Genomic DNA, 24,325 nt, shown 5'->3' with positions numbered 1-24,325 from the left:
CTTCAAACATCCAGCCGATTCCTAGCCGACCTCAGGTTAGCAGTGCGCTCCCAGCCTTGCTCAGGCATTAGGGGCTCACAAGGTCCTAGAGGATTCCTGCACTTTGCAGTTCAGATCGTGGCTCGACCCGTTTCCGACTGCTGGGACATGTGCAAGAAATCTAATCCCACCGAGCCTCAGTTTTCTCGTACGTAATTGATAGGGTTGGCAGGCCTCCTGTATATGCAGGACGTATTGTATGATTTTGTTATGTGTCATATATTGACTTTGCCAAGGATGTCTTAAATGTCCTGTATTCACCTTTCTACAATCAATTACAAAAATCCTCTAGCTATTTTTCCGCCTCAGTAAATGGCGCTTAAATCACTAGCTAAAAATCCTACCTCTACAAAAACTCTGAAGGATCCCTATGGTGTCTCCAGCAAGTTTAGCAGAGGGAAAACCAAAAGAAGGAACTGTAAGTTTAAAGTACTTATTTTTCATATTGAAGAAAGGAAAAGGCTTTTTGGCTCAAGTTCCAAGTCATGAACAAGTAACCATAATTATTTAGAGAGAACTTCACATCAGTACACAGGATCTGCAAACCAGCCAATCAGCTTCAGCCTCACTTCAGTGACTTCTGAAAACCAGCCAGTCAACAACAGCTTCACTCCGATAGCTTGGCTTCTGAAAGTTCGTCGTGACAATGACAGCCCGAGCTTCTGAAAGACAACAACCAATCAGCAATTTGTAAAAAAAAATTTTAAACTTCACATTATTTAGTATTGCCAGAATATGGAAAAATAGGACCTCTCATACACTTCTGTTGGGGGTATAAATATATATACACTTTGCACCACGATTTAGTAATACCTAGTGAAGATGCATATATGTCCCTAAAACCTAGTATTCCACTTATAAAGAAATTTTTTCATATGGGAACATATGAAGTAATTCCATAGATGTTTATGGCACATTGTAACAGTAAAATTTGCAAGGAGGGAATTAATATCCATCAATAGAGGATCAAATGTGAAATATGAATAAAATATGGAATATTCATTCAATGTTATATTATGGCAATGAAATGAGTATGGATAAATCTCAAAAACACAGAGTTCAGTAAGCAACAGAAGAATATTTGCAATATGACACCTGAATTAGTCTTGGTTTTTCAGAGAAACCAAACCAGTTTGATATATGTATTATCATAAGAAATTGGCTCATGCAATTATGGAGGCGGAGAAGTTCCACAGTTGGAGACCCAGGAAAGCCAGTAGTATAGTTGCCGTCTGAGTCTGCAGGCCTGAGAACCAGGAGTGCTAATGGTATAAAGATTCCAGTCTGAGAGCAGAATACTGATGTCTTAACTCGACAGTTAGGCAGAGAGTGAATTCTCCCTCCCTCCACCTTTTTGTTCTATTCTGGCCCTCAACAGATTAGATGGTTCCCACCCACACTGGGGAGGGCAATTTGCTTAATTTAGTCTACTGATTCAAATGCTAATTTCATCCAGAAACATCCTCACAGACACACATCGAAAGATTATTGAATCAAGTATCTGGGCATCCTGTGATCAGGTCCAGTTGTCACATAAAATTAACCATCCTAACACATGTAAATTCAAATAAACATACCTGAAATGATACTATGTACATGGCAACAAAAGTATAAAAAACGTGATAACTGGTGTTTCTGAGATTGGGAAAGGGTAAATTTGATGAATACATCTTCATCGACAATGCTTTATTTCTTTAAAAAATATTTTAATCAAATATGACAAAATGTCAACATTTGTTCATTTGAGTGATTGGTACCCAGGTGGTTTTTTTTTCTTTGTTTTGTATTAGCCTTTGTTCTTGTCAGCATATTTACATTTTTTCAAATAAATAAGAACCTCTAAATCACTATGAAAATATAAACAACCCCATGGAAAGTGGACAAATGATACAAACAGGCAATTTACAAAAGAAGAAATACAAATGGCCAAAAAAAAAAAATGATGAAAATATGTTCGACTTGACTAGAAATCTGGGAAAGCGAAATTGAAACAATAAGATGGCTTTTTGCTTACTATATAAATAAACCCATCCTAAAAAAATAATAACCAGTGTGAAGAAATAAATGCTCTGATACCTGCTTGGTTTTTTTGCTTTTGGGGGGGGGTGTAATTAGGTTTGCTTATTTATTATTATTTTTTTAATTTAACTGGAGGTACTGGGGTTTGAACCCATGATCTCTTGCATACTAAGCATGCACTCCACCACTCAGCTATACCCTCCCTCTCTCCTCTGCCTGCTACATGAAGTAAAAATCAGTACAATTTTGTTGGAGGTCTCTTTGGCAAAATATATGTAGCAGGTTCTCAAATTCATTTTCAGTCTAGCTTGAATGTTGGATTGATTTGGATTACACTACTCTGTGAATAAGTTTTACCCTGTAGAAGTTAATTAACAGCAGTTTAACCTGAATGGAAGATTCTTTCTCCTATATTGAAGGTGTGTTGGCTGTGGATCACAATGATGTCAGGAAACAAGTTCCCTTCTAACTTGTGGCCCTGCTGGCCTTCATTCCGTAGGTTACCTTACAGTGCTAGATGTCTGTTCCTGCTCCAGTCATCACACATGCATTCAAGCCAGTAGAATAGAGGAAAGGACAAAGAAGAAAAAGCGAAGGGTGACAACAGCTGTCTCTCAAGGAACCTTCCATGTGACATTCGGCCTTCATCTGGTGTCTAGAACCTAGTTACGTGGACATGCCTAGTTAGAAGGGAGTCTTAGAAATGTAATGCTTATTCTGGTTCAGCTAAGTTATCTTGTTTGTTTTTCTTTTTGGTAAAAGAAATAGGGGAGAACAAGTATCAGGAAAGAAGCAGTATTTGCTATGGGTATATAAAGAAAATGTAGTAATTTTACTTTGATATGGTCTTTCATGAACCCTATATTAGATGTCGTAGGTGCCCCTCCCAGATCCCCTTAACTTAGCTAGTGCATCCAATCCCCAGCTGTTGTGAGTTTTGGTTGGCTCAGATCACAACTGCTCCCTTCTTCAGAGAATTGTCTTTGTTCTATAGCTGCTACCTCACCAAGAAGTACCTGGAAGGTTATATCAACCCCAGGGGAGAGAGGGGCAACCAATGATTTACTGACATAGGGGTAAAAAAGGCCAGCTCTTACCTCAAGGTGAATAATTCTGTGGTACAATTCTCACTCCAGAACTCCTCTGTGGGATCAGGCTGAGACCGGACTCCAGCTGAGACCACATTCTTCACTCCCTCCATGATATACATCTTTTCTTATGCACACAAGAATCCCCAGCTCAGGCTGTTTCTAGTGAGCTTGACACAAAGTCCCTATCTACCGGGTAGTGGTAAAAAAAGTAAGTTTCAGTCCTGTCCAGAAACCTCAGTCTAGTAACTGGCTTGACCCTTTGGGTAACGCCTAGTCCCTGCAGGGATTGGATTATTGTTCCCAATTCTTCACTCCCTCCCTGATACACATTATTCATCCTGCCCAATTGACTTTGGACTAGGCTATAAGACTTACACTGATAGATAAACAAGATTATACCGTATAGCACAGGGAAATATATACAAGATCTTGTGGTAGCTCACAGCAAAATAGAATGTGACAATGAATATATGTATGTGCATGTATAACTGAAAAATTGTGCTCTACACTGGAAATTGACACAACATTGTAAACTGACAATAACAATAAAAAAAGTTAAAAAAAAAAAAAAAGACTTACACTGGTGGGTAGAATGTCAGTGGATGTGATATGAACAGAGGCTTTAAGTGTGAGACGAGGTTTGGCTTGGCTTTTTGCAATCCTGTCCTCTGTCATGAGAAGAGCACGTTACAGTAGCCATTGGCCCCAAAATGACGAGACTTGTGGAACAGACTTGTATCCTACCCATGGCCCGAAGCCAAGTCCAGTTGATCCCAGTTAAAGCCACAAGAGCCCAACTGAACCTCAAACCTATGAGTGAGGAATCAAAACTTGCTGTTAAAAGTTAATGTATTTTCTAATTACCTCCCCCTACACTCCCCTAAAAAAAGGAAAAGTTGATGTATTTTGGGATTGTTTGTTGCACAGTGTCTTTTTAGGAGTACATTTTCAGGCTCTTATTGTTTTGCACCCATCTCATTCTCAGAGAGGACATCTGGATGACCAAGGGGAGGTGGAGTTATGTGCCCATCTCCTGCCTGCCGACAGCCACAACTGATGAGATCCATTCTTTTTCTCAGTTTGAGCTGGGTCTGGTGTCTTAGCCTCTCATTGGGTTTTGCATGCCCTTCAGTCACCTCTAAGCTCCTGTCCCGTCTCCTCTGTCCCTGTCTGTGCTTGTCAGTCCACCCACAAGACTCTGCTGCCCCACGATGGAACCACTGGCTCTCATCTAGAATGTGCTCCACCCAGGAATCATGGGAATCATAACAGGAACCCGAGGAAAGCCACATCCCTTTTTGGCCACCCTGCACATTGCTCTGCACCAGGTTCCAGCAGGTTCAAACATTGCTCTTCTACATGGTGGCCTCCTCACAGAACCCCAAGTATGGAAGGAAGGGGAGTGATTCTTCCTGCCCTTGAAGCCTCACTGAATTCTAGGTTGTCTCTTTTTCCAGACTGAAGTCTAGAGCAGAGAGACTAGGGCCCATACCTTTCGTAGTCTGTCTCTGCAGCCTCCCTCTCCTTTTCCTCTCCACAGTACCGTCAGGCCAAGGCCTAGGTTCTGAAAGCACATCGTGGAGGACATAATCCAGTCTGATAGCTCTTGATATGTCAAATGGAGCTAAAGGGATTTAGAAAATCATTTCCCTCCTGAGAATGCCTTGCTTTGAAGCCTGTTGATATGCAGCAAAACTCTATTGTGAATGTCTGAAGCTGAAAAAAAAAATCCCTCTTTGCTTATTTCCTATAACATATCCAATCTTCACCAGCACCCCAACAAGACGGATGAATTGTGGTGGACGTGGAGATGTGTTGCTCTGATTCTCCCTCAAGAAGGACTGGCTGCCCAGCTGCAGAGAATGTGTCAGCAGCCAGCCTCCAGCTGTCAGCTCCTTCAGGGTCTGCCTTTGCTGGAGAAAACTGCCCCTTCTAAGGTCCTGCCTTTCCCAAGGTAGCCTAGGTGCAGTGACTGGGTCAGGCGGAGGTGTAAAGGCCTGGCTACTCTAGTCTAACGTGGGACACGCTACACTCAAAAACTCCCTGCTGGGTTGCTGAGGCTTCACTGGGCCTGCACCACAGTTTGACTTCTTCCACCCAGTCTGGCCTCTATCCCCTTCTTTTCCGTAATAAATGTCTTTCACCCATACCCCATCTCAGCATCTGATTTCAGAGGACCCAATCTATGACATGGGTACTTTTGGCTGCATGTAAAGGTCCTTGTACATACAATAGTATATTATTCAGCCTTAAAGAGGAAGGAAATTCTGGCACATGCTATAATATGGATGAATCTTGAGGACATTGTGCTAAGTGAAATAAGCATAATTTCCATCCACAGGTCTTGTGTCCTCTTGTGGAACAATTCCTTGTGTTATGATACTCTAAGGTGTCAAGTGAGCTTGTAAGAGAGTTCCAGAGTGAGCTGGATGACTAGGCGGAGGAGGATAGATGGAGTGAGAAGCCTGGACCTCAGAGAACAAATCTAGCAAGATAGTACTGACTAAGCCACTTTCCTTTTGCAAGTGCCCATGGAAGCATTTTTCAGTCCTAGGGAGACAGGGACTGAGAACGGAAGCTGAGTGGTTGTCATATAAAATCTTGGTGAGATGCTGCAAGTCTGAAGTCGTCCTTTTAGACACATGCCCCACCGCCAATGTTCAAAGCAGCACTATTTACAATAGCCAAGACATGGAAACAACCTAAATGTCCATCAACAGATGACTGGATAAAGTCGTGATATATTTCTACATTGGAATATTACTAAGCCTAAAGAAGAATAAAATAATGCCATTTGCAGCAACATGGATGGAACTGGAGATTGTCATTCTAAGTGAAGTAAGCCAGAAAGAGAAAGAAAAATACCATATGATATCACTTATATGTGGAATCTTAAAAAAAAAAAGGACACAGATGAACTTATTTACAAACTAGAAACAAACTCACAGACATAGAAAAAAAACTTACGGTTACTAGAGGGGAAAGGGGATAGGAAGGGATAAATTGGGAGTTACAGATTTGCAGATACTAACTACTATATATAAAATAGACAAACAACAAGTTTACAGTGGATAGGACAGGGAACTATATTCAATACTTTGTAATAAACTATAATGAAAAAGAATATACAAAGCAATATATGTGTGTATATGTATGACTGAACTGTTATGCTATACACCAGAAACTGACACAACATTGTAAACTGACTATACTTCAATTTTTAAAAAGTGGAAAAAAACAGTCTTTTGAGGACCATCATGTGAGAAAGTGGCTGCAAAGTATATTTCATCTGTTTCAGCACAGAGTGATCTTGGCATTGGACACATTTCACAAAGATATTAAGATATGGGGCAGGGAACACATTCATTCTTTTCATAAAGCATCAGCCTGGCTGGTCACATTTCTAGAGGAAGAATGGAAGATTCTGAGAGGATTACACAAGAGTCTTCCTGGTCATTTCCGGAACATAAAGGAGACTATTGAAGAAGGGAACTGAAAATTTGAAAGTATTGATTATAACCCTTAAATAAGCCATTGTGTTTTAAAGCACTGTATCATAATGCACAGGGCCCTGATTTCATCTTATTTAAAAAAAAATAAATCTGGATTCAGACTTTTGATAGAAATAGTAAGTGACATGGTGTTCATCTCAGTGCATCACACCAGTTAGTTTGTCACATTAGTAGTGATGTAGTAGTGTGATCCCTTGGTCAAGATGGTGCCCACCAGATCTCTCTGTGGTAAGTGTATCTTTTCCTCTTTGCAGTTACTAAACATCCTTAGGGTATGATACTTTTAGACTTTTTGAATATCCTTTTTCTAAAAACCCTTTCATTGCAATGGTTTTAGCTGTCATTGCTGACTCCTGTCTGAATCAATTATTACTGGAATGTTTGTAAAATGATGATTTTTCCATTTCTAACATTCCTTCTACACTGACTACATGACATTCCTCTAAGAAGAACTTTCCTTTCTATCTCCCTTAGAATGTGTTCATATCAGTATAGATGAATGGATTCCTTTTTCTTCAGTGTATTATAATATATTCTGCATTGTTCATTTGAGGCTGGCATTCCTTCAGATTTGACATGGGGCTCTCCTTAAAATGTAGATCTCAAGGCACCTTCTCCATCTTCTGGGAGTGGTCTGGGGTTCTACATTTATAACTGGCTCCCCCTAGTGCTGCTTATGCTCATTAAAGTTTTAAAAGCTGAGGCAAAATCCTTCTGAAGGACCATCTGAGGGCTTTAGGTTAACAGTGGTCCCCCCCCCCCCCCCGACACACACACAAGGCACTATACTGAAAACTTGGAAAGGCTACTTCTCTGAGGCGAGAAAGGCCAGAATAGCAGCAGAGGCAAATCTGTCTTCCATGGATGGAGAGGGATGAGTAAGAAGTGGAGAGGCTGGGAGATGAGACACTTACTAATTCCTTACAGCAATGTCTTTCTGAATAATGGGAACTATATGCTTCCATCCTCAAAGGTGGGGATGATATTTGGAATCAAACATTGATTTAATCAGAAAAAGCATAGATCAAGATGGCATATAGAACATATGAGTACACACTGTCATTCCTGCTGAAAATTCCCAGTGAAATCCAGAAAAGACATGAACAAGAGAAACTAATAATTTTATAGCAGCATCAGGAAACTGAAAAACCAATAGGTGAGACATTTGAAGAAAATTCTGGAAGATAGAGAGCAGAAAGAAATGTGTAGTCAAAAAAGGGGAATTGAGCTCATGTGCTTCCTTCCCAAACCTCACTAAAGTAACATTTAATTAGGAAAAAAAGAGCACAAAACCCACAAGGAAAAGAGAGTAGGCACTGAGGCAAGACTGGGCAATAATATTTTAAATGTTCTCACCTGGCATAGGAGAAAAAGAGAAAATGATTCCACACTTAGAAAAAAAAAGCAAAATTATGATCGACTGATTCCTGACACCTCAAGAAAACATCTTCTCAAACCCCGTTTGCATTAAAGCTGAAACTTAAGTGCTGAGAAATGTAATTCTATTGCTGTAAGAGGTCTCATTGATCCACAGCTACCGAAGGGACAGACAGCTTTATGGTCCTTTAATAGTTTAATTTTAGAAACCAACAGCTTCTATGATTTTATAGCCTGGTCCTGTAGTCAAACACAGAGCTTTTCCACCTGTAGAAAGTTAACAAGTTTTGAATCTTATCTAGCAAACTGTCTTTGTAATTCCTTTCATTAACTCCAACTCTGTGTTTGTAGACACACATACACACACACACACACACACACAAAATTCTGTTCTTTAAGCACTGGCAAACCAGCTTTTTTTTTTTTCCTATCTGCAGGTTTCTTCCTTAAGGAATTTAATAAAGTTTAGATAAATGCTCACTGTCTCTTGGTTTTAGAATTTTGCTTTAACATTGCTTTCAGTTTTCTCAGTTCTGCAAAGTAAGTGGGGGTGAGCTAATAAGAAGAAAACCAATTTGTGCTTCAGTACCCCAGAAAGGCTCAGAGATTGAAAATAACACATCTTGTGGTAGAAATGGAGGACATAGTTGAAAATCTTGATCCTCATCTTTCAGTACATAAAACTAGAGTTTACCACTAGTTTGGAACCTTAGGAAAGTTTGGATTCCAAAGCTCTCGGCTCAGGCAGCTCAGGTACAGCTGAGGGTGAGGCTGCTGAGTGGACATGGGGAAACTGAGTGACGTCTAAACTCGGAATGGAGACCTGGCATCATTCCCTGCTCTGAGCCAGGCAGATTCCACCACTATCCACTCTCTCCCTTCTACTCATACATACACTCCCCTCTACCAGGGAGAACATAGGAGGAGCCTTCTCTAGAGAAATTTGCCAGCCCAGAGAAAAATATCTGTAGAAACTGACATTTGGGGGAGTCCCCCAGGGAAAATTCCAGGGCCCTGCCCATCCATTACTAGGAGGCCACAATCAATACACTCCACCTACAAACACAAAGCTCCAGTTCATGTGCATAGTAACAGAGAGCCATAGGTCACCCAACACAGAAAGTTGCTAACATGGAAATCAGAGACCTAAACAAACAGAAAGAAGGAACTTGAGGAAATTCTTTTCACCTTCCAGTCTCCTGCCAGTGCCTCCTAGAGGCCAAGGGAGCCCGAGAAGCTATGAAGGTCAGCCCCCTGAAAACATAAGAAGGGGCTGGCAGGGAGTGGGTATGTAAGCAAATAGGCACCTGACCAGCACATCCTTGAAACAGCACCTAACATCAGACAGAGGGAGACAGAGACAAAGACAGCAAGATAGATACAGAAAGAGAGACAGACAGAAACTGAGAGAGCAAGAGATGAGAAAACGGAGGGAGGGAGGAAATTTTCTAGGAGATAATTCAGTTCCCAAAATTGAAGTTTCTGGTTAGAAACGTTTCATCAGGAACCCAGCACAGTGAATAATTTAAAAATATAAACACAATCAATATGAACTCACAAGTTCCCAATGACCAAAGGTGAAACAAATTGTGAAATAAAATAAATAATGTGATATCATGGGGAAGGTATAGCTCAGTGGTAGAGCACATGCTTAGCATGTGCAAGGTCCTGGGTTCAATCCCCAATACCTCTGCTAAAATAAATAAATAGATAAACCTAATTACCTACCCCCCACAAAAATGTGATATTGAATTATAACTCACAGTATAAAATAAATATACTTGAGCCCATATTTATATCAATAAAATGATTGAATAAATAAACAACTAGGGGAGAAGACACAAATCTTCTTTACAGAACAATTTCAAATAATATGAATAGACATGCTTCCCCCTTTGCAGAAGGTAGAGTTTAATTCCTTTCCCTGTCCCCTTCGAGTATGGGCTGGACTTGGTGACTCATTTCCAAATAATAGAATGTGGAAAGGAGAAAAATAGTAACTTTATAGTGCAGAATACCACCTTAACCAAGTGATCAAGGTTAATACCATCAGTAGTAAGCTGTGTTGATATTATGTGCTCCCTTAGTGATGTGACGAGAAGGTACTTTACCTCTGTGCTTTTCATCCTTAAATCCTATACCCCAAGTCTGGTAATGAGGAAAATATCAGACAAACCTAAATTGAGGAACAGTCTACAGAATATTTAGCCAGTTCTCTTCACAAAGATAAAGGCCAAGAAAATAAAAGAAAGATTGAGAAAAGTTGAATTAAAAAAGGATGGGAAATACATACCATGTAAACAGTAACCAAAAAAGGAAAAAAAAGCTACTGTAGCTATATCATATCAGACAAAATTGACTTTAAGCAAGCAGAATTACTAGAAATAGAGACTTTTCATAATGGCAAACTATTCAATTTGCCAGGAAGATATAATCATAATTCTGTAGGCAACTAATAATATGACCCTCAACATGAAAAGCTAAATTAACAGAACTATAAGGAGAAATAGGTATGTCCACAGTCATGGTGAGCCACTTTAACGTACTTCTCTCAGAAACTGACAGAACAGACAAATCAGTGGGTCTGTTGTTTGTCTGTTCTTTTTTCCCTCTTTCTTTCTTCCTTTTTCTTTTTTATTGATTTGTTAACTTGTTAAAAAGTCAAGAATTGGCACTATAAGCATGTTCCTTATGAATACGGATGTAAATACCAGGAGAAGCAATTTCAGCACTCAGATTGAGCGGGATTGGGAAGGTAAGTTCTGCTTTGCATTATGAACTTTCCAATGCTATTTTACTTTTTAAATCATTTTCATTTGTACTTTGGTAAAAATTAACAATTTTAAATGAAATTTTAAATCAGTGAATTAAAAAATAATGACAGAATCAGATTACTAGAGATAGGATCAAAGAGAACCAGAAACTAACATTTGCCTGCTAAAAGTTTAGGACCAAGTGAAAAGCAGGGCTTCCCAATGAAATTATCTCTTACTTAAACAACATGGAATTATTACAGGGATAGAAAACCAGATCAATAGACCAATGCATAGGCAAGAAATAGAACCACGTAAATGTAGAATCTAGTTTGTAATGAATGTGGTATTTCCAACTGGTGGGGAAAAGACAGACTATTCAACATATGGTTGTAGGACAATAGTTTTCACATATGGGAAAAAAATTAAGTTAGATATCTATCTCATGCCATAAATAAAAATACATTCCAGATGGAATATAGATCTAAAATTAAAACAATTTTTAAAGTAAAAAATACAAGCAGATTAAAATATATATAAACATACATACATTATATATAATTATTTACAAATATAATTTGGGGAGAGGAAGGTTTTCACAAGCAAGACACAAAGGATGAAGTTGAGTATGGCAGCTATCATATGCTTACCAGATTTTTCCTTCCTCCAATTCTTCCATAACAAAACTCTTTCAACCCATGTGAAGCACATTCTAAATAGTTTGAAATGACTAAACCTGCCACCAGACACAGGAATGGATATATAATACTGTTGGTCAGAGTGCCCATAGCTAGCAGGCTCTCCTGGGATTCCTATGTCCAATTCATATGTTGAGTGCATGCCTAACATACACAAGGTCCTGGGTTCAATCCCCAGTATCTCCTCTAATAAGTAAGCCTAATTACCTCCCTCCCCACAAAAATAAATTAAGTAAATAATAATAATATCTCCTAGTTCTAATTCTTTCTTCTGAGTAGGTTTCATTGTCACCAGGGTTCTCTTCAAATGGCACCAATGTATTTTCCTGCAGCTGTGGGCTTGTCATTATTGTATCTGTCAAAACTGTTTTGGTTGTTGAGTGTTATAAAGTCCAACCTAAACTGGTTTAAACAAGAAAAGGGAACTTGTTAGCCTCTGTAGTAAAAGTGGTGTAATCTAAAGTAAGACTGTCTGAGGGGAGCTTGAACCAAGAGCTCAAACATTAACTAGGACTCATGTCACCCCCTCCACAGTATCCTCCCTTCTGCTGTGTTGGCTTTATACACAGGTTCCTCATGATAGCCTCCAGTAGCCCTAGGTTCCCTTGATCCTTGGTGCTCTTAGTCCAGGGGGATAAAGGTTTTTTTTCTCTTTTACTGATCCTGTATTTCAGTGGCTCTGACTGGGTCACATGACCACCCCCAAAAATCTCTTTAGCCACGGGAATGTGATTGGTCAATGTAAGTCTTACACCCACCTATGAACTCAAGGAGAAGTCATTCAAAGTAGAGGAGCCAAGAAAAAGAAAAAGAAGTCATTCCTTCCCCCTTCCTCTAAAATCAATGGATTGTTATGAGAGGAAGAGTGAAATATATGTTAGGGAGTAAACATATATCTACCGCAATGTTCTTTGTTTGTTTATATAGACTTTCATGAAGTATAGTCAGTTTTTAATGTGTCAGTTTCTGGTGTACAGCATAATGCTTCAGTCGTACATGAATAGATTCCCTAGAGTCTGTATCAATGACTCCAAAGACTGTAGCTATGCCGGGGCCGAGTGTCCCCCTGGGCCAGTTCATCATTGTCTCACTGAATGGGGTTTAGGTTGGGTATCCTAGAAGCAGAGCCTGAGCCAGGGATTCAGCTGTACCTGACTGATTGAGGAGTACTCTCAGGAAAAGCCTATAAGGGAGTAAGGGAAGCAGACAAGGGCCTGGAAAGGGACGAGGCAAAGGTGAGGGCCTAGCTGCAGTCTAATCTGATCTCTTGGGGAGCGCTCAGTTGCACTGCAGAATTGTCTCTCTCCCCTCCCTTCATGAGGCAAGGGAGTTGTCTTTGGTATGTCCTTATCTTTAGATGTGGAATGTGGGGGGTGGGGGTGGGGAGAGCGGGCAGGGCTAGGGGAGGGTGGTGGCAAATTGGCCCTCCTCTGCTGAGGGCAATTCTCTGAAGAAAAGTGCAGCTGTCAGCAACACTCACCTGAACTGGAGGGTGTTGCCCCAGCCAGTAAAGGAACTCTAACTGGGCTGCTAACAGTGTCTATTACGATAAATTAACATGAATGGACTGCTTGGGTCATTTGTATGCCTTGTAATGGGGAGATGAGCCTTTTGAAGGACAGCTCCACTGGAATCATGTGGAATGGGAGAAGGGTGATTCTGAAAAGCAAAGTCAGGTATTGTCTGCATTTCACTTCCTTGGCCAGCACTCACATACACGCCTACAATGTTTTAAATGACCCCGTTTAAGATCATGCAGCTATTTCACAACTGAAGAGAATCTCTTTCATTTCTCACAGCAGCTGCTGTCATTGCCTTGCCCAAATCCCCTTGTCCTTACCACTTTAGTGCATATGGCTTGACTTACAGCTGCCGGAGTATGTGATTCTTTGAACAAGAGCTTTCTCTCTCTCATTGTTCCGTGCATTGTCACCTACTCAGCAGTCCGGAAGTACAGAGAAATTAATGTTGTTCCTTCCCGGGAGCTGCTCTCAACCAATGACTGGTAGGAGTTGGTGTATAAACACTCCAGCTCCCTTACTCTTCATAGTGGAATAACACTGTGGTGCATGTTCTACAGTGGCTCCCAGTTTCCCATGGGATTTAAGATCTAATTGTACACAAACTGGCTTGATATACACCCTATAGTTGTTGCCTTCCTTTCCCTGTGTCACTTCCCTGCTCTCCTACCTATATTCTTCAGCTCCCAAATAAACTACGACTTATGATTGATGCAAGTGCTCTTTGCTATGGCAGCTGACAATGTTCCTTGGTCAGCCCATCTCACTGCCTCCTGGATAATCTCTGTGCTGATCCTCTTTTTCATTGTCCTCACCTGCTCTTTACCCTTCTGAAGAAGATCCTGGGAAATTGTCTTTGCCTGAATTCTGTAGGAAACAGAGCAGGAGGCAAGGGTTTCACAGCAGGGTCTTAATGGAAGGTGCAATCTCAGAGCAGCAAAAGTTAGAGACAAGGGGAAGGAAGGAAAGCAAATGCAAGGTGGTCTATTACTGGGCTCACCGAAGCTTCAAGAAAATGTACCTTGTTGCTGAGTTACACAGGAGTCTTCATAAAAGTTTTGCAAACCCACCACATCTTAGAATGGTCCACTGACAGGTGAAAAAGAAAGGTTATTTGCTGGTTCCTTCCTGTCTCTTAACTTACACTGGCCAAAGTTTACCCATGGGGTGTTAACTCCCTCATGACTTGGGATTTTTTTCCACTCCTATCAAAGAGGAAGTCAAGTTCTTTGACTGACAAATTTACTAAATCAAGGGTCGTAGGAGAATAGCAATTACCCCCAAATGAGGAAATGCAGAGAGAGAATAATTAACTTACAGAATTTGAAGGTAATAGGGTAAGGGTAATAGAAAAGATATTTAGCAATCGAAACTTTATGCACACACCTCGATTAGAAATTGTTATAGGTATTATAGGACAAAGAAAATGAGTACTCGTGTTGATAAAATTAGGAACCAAGATTCTCAGTCCAGGAGAAAAGAGTTACAAACATAAAATCAAAATTAAGTAAAACTTCATAGTTCTAAATTTGAATTTGGAATATCAGCATGAACTTCAGATGTATTTTCTTTGAAACAAACAAACAAAAAATATTTCCTAGCTCTGTGTACTAAAAATTAATAAATTAAAAAAATAAACAAATAAATAATTAAAAAAAAAAACATGTCCCTAGCAGTGAGTACTTATAATTTCTAAATCCCGGTTTTCTCTAAAAGGAATCAAGACTATGTGCAAAAATGTCTGATTCTTTTTCTGTGGCAGAAAATGTACAAGATGTGCCTGAAACATCTTGTACTAGAAATGAAAAAACTTTAAATACCATTGTAGGGATCAACCTATGTAATGGGACAATTTGCGAATCAAAAAGAAGTGTGATTACAATGAATTGAAAGACAACAAATATGTTGTTCATGATATTTAAAACAATAAGAACAGCGAAATGCTTTGATCAGCTTTGGAGGATGCCAGGGAATCATCTCATTGGTTTGAATACTGGTAAATAAAGGCATATAAACACTTATTATGCTTTTATTGTATGAACTATACCTCAGAGTAACTAAATACTTGATGGAGGAATAATATTCTTTATAGAACAGTTACAGTTAATAAATGTATAAAGGATGATAGGATGAAATATTAGAACTTATAAATATTAGAATTAAAATGAAATAATGGTTCTAGGCTAGCTCTGTCTAATATACTTTCCGGGTGATGGAAAGATTTTATATTTGCATTGTTCAATACAGTAAGCTCTATAACTTAAAATGTGGCTAGTGTGACTAAGGAACTGATGTTTTAATTTTATTCACTTTTCATTAAATTTAAATAGCCACATGTGGCTAGTTGCTGTTGTATTGGTCAGTACAGTTCTATGGCATGATACATTTTGCTGTTAAAATCACTAGGTGAAAGACTGGTGGGGAGTTTATAATGGATGAATTAGAATGACTGCCCTTGAATTTATTGATCAATCTTAAAATCACAAAAAGATGAACAGACTTCATATCTACCGATGTGATACAGCAGGAAGTTTATTATACCACTCATGAAGTACTCTTGACAAAAAGTCAAACCTGAATCTGAGCAAGCTACTAGGTCTGACTACTGGTTTAGGAAATACAGGGAACTGAGGAGCATGATAAACAACACCATAGTAAGGGAGGTCAGTAAAATCTAGACTGTGATAAACTTGTCAAAACAAACAATATGATTTATTACAATAACCAAATAATTGCAAAGGAAAGAAGTAGAAGGGTATGGAACCTGTAGATTAGAGAGCAAAAAGACAGATCACTCAAATGTAAAGTGTGGACCTTATTTGGAACCAATTATATCTTAGCTCAGGTTCCCCAGAAAGCATAACCCAGTAAAAAAGCTATGAGCAAACACTTTATTGAGCAGTACAAGTTCAGGGAGCAGAAATGAGGAACGCTAAGGGAAATCCAACACAAGGAAGCATGATCAAGGTGGCCACCACTAAGGGTGATTCCTTAATCCCATAGACCTTCTGAGAGGCTGCATGTACCGTTTCTTAGGACTGTTGCTCTGGAGATGAAAGGGAAACAGTTGTCCATTGGATGTCATTCTCCACTGGTCAAAGTTTGCCTCAAATAGTGTTAAGTCCCTGGCACTTCCAGGTTTTGCATGCCTGGGTGCCAAGAAGATTTCCATAGTATTCCATCTGCAGCATTAAAGAGAAGCCAAGAGGTGGTGCCAGGCTGTACCTGTGTGAAGCTGGTTGGATGGAGCATGTACAGAACTGATCTGGCAACAACTGTTGAATTAAGATCTCCAGAGGACCTGGAGTTATGCACAGAGGTGTCTGATGTAAACTGTAAAAAAGGAGAGAGAGAGAAAAAGACAGAGAGAAAGAGAAGGAGAGAAGAGGGGAAAATAAATCAGGAAAGTTTGAATGCTAACAGGATATTTAGTGATCCTAATATCACTAAAATAATTTAATGAATAATTTTTATATTATTAACTTTTTGTGAGCTAACAGTTTAGTCATTATGATTCTTCCAGGCTTACCTTTTAGAAATTCATACTAAAGTACTTATACATGAAATGATACTAAGTTTGGGATTTTCTTCAAAATAATTCAGTTGATAAGGGAAAGAAGAGGAAGGCATAGCTGAAACAAGATTGACCATGAGTTATGTGTTAGTTTTTAAAATAGCCACTAATTTTTTGATATTCCTCTCTTTAAAAGGTAAAATATAATTTCCCTCCCCCTTGGATATGGATGGGACTTAGTGACTCATTTCTAATGAATACAATGTAGTAGAAGTGATCTTGTGTGTCTTCCAAGACTGAACCATAAAAACATTGCAACTTCTGCCTTACTGTCTCTTGGATCATTCATTCTGGGGGAAGCCAGCCACCATGCCATGAGGACACACCAGCAGCTCTGTGGAGAGGTCCATGCCACAAGAAACTGATGGCTCCTGCTAACACCTTTGGCTCCTGCTAACACCTTACCAGCCATAGGTATGAGTCACCTTGGAATAGATCCTTTAGTTGCAGTTAACTGCAGCCCAGGCCAACAACTTGACTGCAGTCTTATGACAGAGCCTGAGCCAGAACCACCAAGTCACTCGTGAAATCCTGACCCACAGAAATTGTGTGAGATAATAATTGCTTATTATTGTTCTAATTTGGGAGCCAGTTTGCTGCACAACAGTGATCAACTAAAGTAAGTTAACAGTTGTTGAAGCTGGGTGTTGAGTTCATTGTACTATTTCTATTTTGTGTGAATTTGACATTTTCTATGATAAAAATTAAACATTGAATCCCTATATTGCATCATCATATACTCTCCAAGTGTGTTAAAGGCTATCTGTCAAAAGCAAAAACGCCTGGTAAATTATCTTTGTTATCTCAAAGTAGGAAAGGATTTCTTAAACAAGGCTTGAAAAGCACAGACTATAAAGAAAAGACTGATAAATTAATCTACACTAAAAATAAGAACTATTTATTGAGTGATACCATAAAGAGAGTGAAAAGCTGAACACGAATCTGGAAAATGATATTTATCACACATAAAATGAAGAAAAGACCAGTAGCTAAATATATAAATCAATAATAAAATGATAAATGACCCAATTGAATAATGGGCAAAGGATATGAACATAACAAATCACGAAAAGAGGAGACCTAAATGACCAATAAACAAATAAAAGATTAATCAACCAGTATGTGCATCTCTGTGTTGGTCACCAAAGTAATTAACACCCCTTCCCTTAGCAGCCCTCAATTATGGCTGACTGGAGTTGGTGTATAATTACCCCCAAATATTCCAGCCCTCTTGCCTCCCTGGGGTTTGTGTCCTACACAATTTCCCAGAGTTTTCCTCTCAGAATTAAGCTCAACTGCTCACACTAGCAACTGGTTTGATACCCTGAGTTGACATCCCTTCCCTACCCAGTCTCACTTCCCCACTCCCCTACCTGCTTCCTAGGATTACATGCCACAATGACCTTGAATACTTGCCTCAGGGTTTTCTTCTGGGGGAATTTAAACTACTATAAAATTGTTCAAGCTTCCTTGCCAGCATAGGACAAAGTCTGAACCCTGGCAGCTCTGTGGGGAGTTTTTCCTCACATGAAAAAAGCTACAGACTCCCTTGAAATGTATATGGGAGAAGGGTCCTGATGGCTTCAAGCCAGCCTTAAGGGTGGGAAGCCCAGACCATGGCCTTAGGCACCGACTTCAAAGCTGCTCCAAATGTGGGACTCTGGTTCACAGACCTCTTGCAGGTTGGCTCTGTTTCTGTCCTTTTTGAACTTTGTCCATAATCAATGCCCTTGGTCCTGACTTGCTGGCGGTCATAGCTAAACTCTCCCTGTTCCTTGAGCCATTTTTGATATGATGATCTGGCTTCAGCCTGTTTAACTTGGTAAACACTGCAGTCCGGGCCACACCTCTAACCACAAGCCAGGCTTTTGGTCAGCTGGCTGTGCATACAGGGTTACCTGTCTCCCTTCCTCACCTTGGGGTTCCTGCCACAGTCAAAGTACAAAGTGAATGCAAGAACTGCTTTGCTGTTAGAAAGTCTGCATTGCTGCCAGTGACAGATCATTCTCAGATGATGGGAGTTGGTGCCAATGACCCAGAAGCAACGAAGATGGGGACCTCTGTGTAGGTATCAGAAGCCTTGATCACAGCCCTGGTGGCAGTCTGTATTAGGGCTTGAGCAAGCTCTAGAAATAGAGATGGTGTTTCTAGTGGCACTGGGACAGTGGGCTTTGATGGGAGTTAGCTTGGAGAGGAGATGGCTTCCCTATGAACAAAAGCAGGAAATGAGGAAATGGACATCTTCCATGGGTTTACCATATTGTCTTCTGTTATGGCATTGGTTGTATGGCCTACAATCTAAGGAGGAGAATTAAACTCCAACTTACAAAGACAAAGGGAGTATCAAAGAATTTGTGGACTTTTTCAAAAACATCACATTGCTTTCAGTTCAATAGCCAATTATAACTTGGATTGCAAGGGATTTTTTTCCAGCTTCTATTTCTAACTCACTCCATTTTTCTATTCTTTCCTTACATAATCAGTAAGGGACAAATCACCAGCTGGGGATATAGTATGGCCAACTGCTATTTCTTTAATTAATAATTAGAACACACATCTGCCCTTGTTAGGAAATCCACCGTCTTCCTCTAGGATCCCTCTCTCTTTTTCAGTGACTTACCCAAGAAACCTGGGGCTTATTCAGTCTAAAGTGGCCAGTCCAGCTTCTCAATAAGTCAGCCAAGCCAGGGTTATGCATCTACCTTGTGAAAAGTAAGTTGCCAGGTGTGAAGGTCATGAAAATGCATTGCTCAGATTTCCTGCTGTGGGAAGTGTAATTGACTGGCAGCCCAGCTGCCGCCCGTCTGGCTCCACCATCACCTTTGTGCTAACGCAGGCCCATTCGTGTGAGATTCAGGGCTACTCCAACTGGCAACTTTGGCTCCAGCACTCCCCATTGGCCTGGACAAGCCTTTCTTGGAAGTGTGCTGCAGTCTCAGACTCTTCTTAACCTGTCCTTCCATCCCCCTTTCCTTCACAGCTGACAGATTTTTATTCCAGTTTGAACCCTCCCTGACTTTTCCTGATTCTTCTCTTTTTATTCTTCACAGACGGTTTCCCTAATAAGTCTCTTGCATGTCTAATTCTGTGTTGGCATCTGTTTCTTGGTAGACCTCCCAGGCGTTCACAGTGCTGGAGCTGATTCCCAAGGGGCTTATGAGAGCAGATTCTGTGCACCTCTTCCCCACTCTACATTCAGTGACATCATGTTGGTAGCTTGAAATAGGTCATGGTGAGAGTATTTACACTGTAGGAATCAATAAGGGCTACACATGAGGGCTTTTTTCCCCTAATGAGCTGGTTGTTAAACATTTATCAGTATATCTCTGGTATATACCCAACAGAAATGTGTACATATGTTCACCAAGAGACCTGTGCTAGATTCCTTGACTGTACATAGCATCATTATTCATAGTAGCTTGAAACTGCCCAAATGTCCATCAGCAGTAGGATAAATAAATGGTCATATTATGGTATATAAAAATACATACAATGGAATATAGAAATGAAAATAAATGACCTCCTAAATACAACAATGTGAATGAGTCTCACAAGCATAATTCTAAGTGAAAGAAGCCAGGCACGAGAGTCCATATTGTAGCATTCCATTCATAAAAAGTAAAAAACTGGCAAAACTAATTGATAGTATAAGAAGTCAGGGAGTGATTTCCTTTGGGAAGTAGTGACTGGGAGGGGCCGAGAGGGGTCCTCTAATGTTCTGTTCCTTGATTTGGGTCCTGGTTATATATGACTGTGTTTGCTTTGAACTGCATATGTATGAGCTCTTCACTTTTCTGTACATATGTTACACTTCATTAAAGAGTTTAAAAAAATTATACCTAATTAGTTGTCCCATAAAGGCAGGGATTTTTTAAAAAAACATAATTTAAAAATTGTTTCATTGTGGTAAAAAAAATCATAGAATTTACCATCTTAACCATTTTTAAACATACAGCTCAGTAGTGTTAAATATATTCACATTGGAGGTGGGGTGGGATGGGTTGGGTATAGTTCAGTGGTAGAGCACATGCTTAGCACGCTCAAGGTCCTGGGTTCAATCTCCAGTACCTCCATTAGAAAATAATACTTTTTTTAAATTAAAAAAAAAAACAACTATAAAAATTAAAAACTATATATATTCACATTGCTGTACAACAGATGGCCAGAACTTTTTCATCTTGCAAAACTCAAAATCTATATCCATTGCACAATTACGGCCCATTTTCCCCTCCCCTTCAGCCCCTGGCAACCATCATTCTACTTTCTATTTCTATGAACTTAACTACTTTAGTTACTACATATGAGTGGAATCATACAGTATTCATCTTTTTGTGACTGACTTATTTCACTTAGCATAGTGTCTTCAAGATTCATCCATGTTGTAGCATGTATCAGAATTAATTCCTTTTTAAGGCCAAATGCTATTCCATTGTATTTATTTACCACACTTTACTTATCCACTCATCCACTGATGGATGTTTGGTCTGCTTCCACCTCCTGACTATTGTGAATAACGCTGCAGTGAACATGAGTGTACAAATATCTCTTCAAGATCCTGCTTTCAATTATTTTGGATATAAATACCCATAAGCAGTATTGCTGGATCATATGGTAATTCTATTTATCATGTTTCTAGGAACTGCCAAACTATTTACCATAGAAGTCATACCATTTTATATTACCACTAACCGTGCACAATGGTTCCAATTTCTTCATATTCTTACCATTTGTTACTTTCTGGATTTTGTTTGTTTTGATAGTAGCCGTCCCAATGGGTGTGAGGAACAGCAGGGATTTTCTCTCATGTGCTTTTTCACTGCTGTCTCCCCAGAGCCTACATCAATCTCTGGTACATAATAGCTACTCAGTAAATATTAGCTGCATAAATGAATAAACTGAATGAGCTGACTTTATGATAGGTTTGTGTAGTGGGCTGAACAGTGGCTCCCCAAAAGATGTGTCCACATCCTTATCCCCAGAATCTGTGAATGTTACCATATTTGCAAAAAGGTCTTTGTGGATGTAATTAATTAAAGATCTTGAGATGAAGAGATCATCCTGGATTACCCAGGTGGGCCCTAAGTTCAATGACAACTGTCCTTATAGGAGATACACACAGGAGAAGACAATACAGAGGAGCAGGCAATGTGGCTACAAGCCAAGGAGGACAAGGAATGCCAACAGTCACCAGAAACTGGAACAGTCAAGGAAGGATTCTCCCCTGGAGTCTTGAGAGGGAAGCTGCCCTGCTGAAACCCAGAACTGTGACAGAATAAATTCCTGTTGTTTCATGCCACCTAGCTTTTAGTAATTTGTTACAGCAGTCACAGGAAACTAATATAGTTTGTTACCTATAATTCTGAGAAATTTTTATCAAAAAGGATGGTTTCAGGAGTGAAGTGATGGGATGAGAGAAATAGGTGAGGGAGATTAAGGACAAAATTCCAGTTACAAAATAAATGTCACAGGTATGAAATGTCCAACAGAAGTGCTTTTGGAGCTGCAGTGATCCTTTCATTAGAAGTGATTGAATATAATGATATCAGAAGCCACTTAGTGTTATATATAGACGACTACTTATGTATTATATATGTATGTATAATCATATATACAGCCATGTAATTATACAGCCATTCTTTTGGTAATTAGCTTTATTTATTTATTTTTCAATTGAGGTACCAGGGATTGAACCCAGGACCTTATGTATGCTAGGCATGCACTTTACCCCTAAGCTATACCCTTCCCCTTATATAGCCATTCTTAATCATTCTTAATCATTCTTAATCAAGTTTACCTCACAAGACTTACTCTTGTCCTTGGAGGAAGCAAGTTACAGAGTATTCTGGTAATCTATTGCTATGTAACAAATTTAGTGACTTAAACAAGGACTTAAATTTTTTTAATTTAAAATTAAAAAATTTAATTAAAAAATAAACAATTATATTAAAAAATTTAAAATTTATTTTATATTTAAATTTTATTATGCTCATGTATCTGCAGTTTGGGGTGGGTTCATCAGAAATAATACCCCTCTGCTTCATGAGTGTCTGTGGCCACAACTGGGAAGACTTGAATGGCTGGGGGTTGGCTTCCTCACAGCACAGCAGTTTCAGAGTGGCTAGACTTTTAAGGTAGCTGGATTTCCCCAGGGCAAGTGTTCCAAGATGCTCAAGAGGAAGCCAGAATACTTCCTATGACCTAGACTCAAAAGTCTCAGCACATCACTTCCACCATAGTTTGTTGGTTAAGCAAATTACTAAAGACCCTCCTCCCAGATTCAAGGAGTTGGGGGATTAGTCCCCACCTCTCTATGGAAGAAGTATAAATGAATTTGTAGCCATTTTTAATACACCGTACAGAAATAGAAAGTGTAGTGGACTTTGACAACAACAGTAAAGGAGGAAGAAGTTATCGACACTTCCCTTCACAGATCATGATAAGATTTTCTTTGTTTTTAAAGAACAGGATAATTTGAGCATGTTTGAAAGCTAGGAGAGAGAAGGGAGTAGACTAAGGAAGGAAGGTAAAGAATGTTTGCTGCAGCAAGGTTTTAGAGCTTCAGAGAGTAGCCATACTGCTGTTGTGTGAACAAGCCATTTCCTGTTATCCTTGAGTATTGGTAAAAATCATGTGAAACTTAACAGCCTGGGCTCAGTTTTGCCGTGGGAGTGGAGGGAAAGGCTGGCTCCACTTCTGGCCTGGAGGAGCAGTGCCTCCTGAAGCCAGGGCAGGGTTCCATGTCAGCCTTCTCCATGGTAGGGCCACATCTTCCATTTTCCTATCTCATCCTACACAACCCCACGTAGGACACTGCAGCAAAAACATAACCTGCAAACCAGAATACCAGTGCTAGGGCCCAGGCTGAACAGCAGGTTTCACGTAGGAATAGGAGGGAAGTATGGGTGGAGAGCTGACTGTTATGCAGTTCAGTTTTACTAGGCTTGGAGGGGATGCTGAATGAGGAAGGTCAGGACCTGGATATGAGTGTGGGGGTGCATCCTAGAATCTTAGAATTCTGTGCTCTGAGATAAAGCTGAGAGGCTCTACAGGTATTTGAGGGCCTCTCTTTGTTTCCCAGGGACTGCAAGGTGCCAAACTCTGAGATAGCTGAGAATATTCCTCACAGTGCAAGGCTTTTTGTCAGACAATGTCCTAGTTATCTATTCATGAGTAATAAACCTCTCTAAAACTTGGAGTTTTAAAACAGCAGCCAGTTTATCATTTCTCAGGATTTTAGATAAGGCATAGTAGGAAAGAGCTGTCTCTGTTCTAGGCAATGTGGAACAGCTCAGTTGGCTAGAACAATCTAGATGGCTTCTTTCCTCAATGACTGGTCCCTCAGCTGGGATGGGTCCACCAGGATCCTGTGTCTGGAGTCTCATTTCTTGGTGATAACTGAGTTCCTACATTTCCTCCATGTGGTCTCCCTACAGCAAGGTGGAAGAGCCGTTGCAGCTCAGGACTATCAAAAGCTCAAAATCAAGGTTGCCAGGTGTTCTTAAGGCTCAGATTTGGAACTGGCACATCATCACTTCCCCCATATTCTTTTACTTGTTAAACTGAGTCACGGGTCCAACCCAGTTCCAGGGTCGAGGATTACACAAGGTTATACTGCCAGGGGGCATGTTTCTTTGGGGGCCACCAAAGTAACCAGCTACCTAACAAGAAGGGCTCTAGGGGCAGACCTGTGTGTGGGGAGGGTGCTCCAGTTCCTAATTTCATTTTATGCTTCCCTCTCTTCC

General features: G+C 39.9%; 1 long non-coding RNA gene across 1 annotated transcript; it reads right to left on the bottom strand.

The window, feature by feature from the left end:
• Positions 1 to 555: 555 nt before the first annotated feature.
• Positions 556 to 14,092, bottom strand: LOC141573978 (uncharacterized). The gene is made up of 4 exons (XR_012500467.1): positions 14,031 to 14,092; positions 3,729 to 3,959; positions 3,156 to 3,335; positions 556 to 701 (listed from the first exon to the last, which is right to left on the bottom strand). It is a non-coding gene; the product is annotated as an uncharacterized LOC141573978 (long non-coding RNA).
• Between the last annotated feature and the right edge of the window lie 10,233 nt (positions 14,093 to 24,325).

Source organism: Camelus bactrianus, chromosome 19 (assembly GCF_048773025.1).
Source record: "Camelus bactrianus isolate YW-2024 breed Bactrian camel chromosome 19, ASM4877302v1, whole genome shotgun sequence".
In the NCBI taxonomy this organism is placed as follows: Eukaryota; Metazoa; Chordata; class Mammalia; order Artiodactyla; family Camelidae; genus Camelus; species Camelus bactrianus.
This window is presented reverse-complemented; position numbering and strand designations above follow the sequence as displayed.